This window comes from Limulus polyphemus, unplaced genomic scaffold (genome assembly GCF_000517525.1).
Source record: "Limulus polyphemus unplaced genomic scaffold, Limulus_polyphemus-2.1.2 Scaffold1741, whole genome shotgun sequence".
NCBI lineage: Eukaryota > Metazoa > Arthropoda > Merostomata > Xiphosura > Limulidae > Limulus > Limulus polyphemus.
Window position 1 is genome coordinate 67,757 of NW_013667351.1, and position 1,860 is coordinate 69,616.

The window sequence follows — 1,860 nt, forward strand, 5'->3', positions numbered from 1 at the left end:
ATAGACTTTTAAAGATCTGAAATATCCAGTATCCGTAACTTGCTTGTTAAGCGTCACGAACAGTATGATATAATGTAAAATGATCCTACTCATTTTGTTAGAAACTTCATTTTAACAAAATCACTCTGATAGAAATTAGTTTACATTTTAAAATATCACTAAAATAAAAACAGTTTAATATCTGTAAACAAAATATAAGGAGTAACATATGTTCCATATTTTCTATTCATATAATATTAATAATAGATATATATTCGATACAAACGTGTATAGATCTTCAGCCTGTGGTAATCGACTTTTCGAACACCTTGTAGATTCTAGTACTATAAAGCAAATAACAAACCAATGCAGCTACAGCGCGATATAATCTGAACTGATAAAGCAGTGGATAAAATCGTTGTAAGGCCGGTCGAAGTGTCATGGTGAATTAGAGTATTTATAGTTCGCAACCCATTGCCGCAAAAAGGCCTCCGTATTTTGGGGAATCGAAGTATATTTGATTGGCTGCCTTTTCTCTTCGTAAGATTCTCAAAGAAACAATAAAATCATTGCAAAGAGAAAAAAAAAAGAAATACATAGGTAATATGTCGATCGTTTGGCAGAAACACAGGTACTGTATTGTTTTTCCCTTACAGTGATTTTATTTTATTTTTTAGTGTTTATAGTACGTTCATATTACCGCAAAACATTTGAAATGTGTCGTCTTAAAAATAAATGATGGAGATTAGCTACGCAGAGAGAAAACGTAATGAGGAAGTGTTGAAAGGTACTAATAAAGACATATTACTTCTGGATATATATAAGACACGGAAGATGTGCTTTTGGGTATATAACTAGATCTCATGGAAGTTTGGTAGGGATCCTGACGAGTAAAATCGAAGGAAGAAGAGCGAAAGGAAGGCAAAAATTCACGTGGCTCAAGAAAATTAGGAAAAGTCTTGGAGATGAGAAACTTAGGAAGATTGGTGCTGGCAGAGATGGATAATAAATGCCGGAGAACAATTGTATTCGACTCGTAAAATTAGGGAGGGCACCACTTTTTCATAGCATGTATAGCTAAAAGTTATGTATCAAAACTTGCTTCTTTTAATTCAATGCATTACGTTGTGTGTATGCAGTATTTGTAGTTAAAATGGCTCAAGATTCAATCTCGTAGCTTTGTTTGTTTTTGAATTTCGCGCAAAGCTACGCGAGGGCTATCTGCGCTAGCCATCCCTAATTTAGCAGTGTAAGACTAGAGGGAAAGTAGCTAGTCATCACAACCCACCACTAACTCTTGAGCTACTCTTTTATCAACGAATAGTGGAATTGACCGTCACATTATAACGCCCACACGGCTGAAAGAGCAAGCATGTTTGGTGGGATGGGGATTCGAACCAGCAATTCTCAGATTGCGAGTCAAGTGCCCTAACCACCTGTCCATGCCGGGCCCAATCTCATAGGGAGAGCATGTCCCTAGACTTACAGCGCTAAAATTCGGAGTTTGATTAACCAGGGTGGACAGAACGCAGATAGCTCATTGTGTAGACTTGCGCTAAAACAAACAACTCAATAAACTAAAGCCTTAAGACTTTTTTCACTCTTATCACACTAACATTATAATAGAATTCAATTACACAAGAATCCACAAACGCCAAACCTTACACACACACAAAAAAAGACACAGTCTTTTACATCGCAAAACTAAAGAATATATTTTAATCCGCAAAAAATAAGTTAAAAATCAATAACAAAAAAAGTTAAACTTGTGTGAACAATCTTGTATAACACATTTCATATTGTTACGTATCTGCTCGTTTGATCATTTCCGGTATAAATTCTTTCCTAGGAACTTCAGCGATACAAGTCCTTTCTTAATTA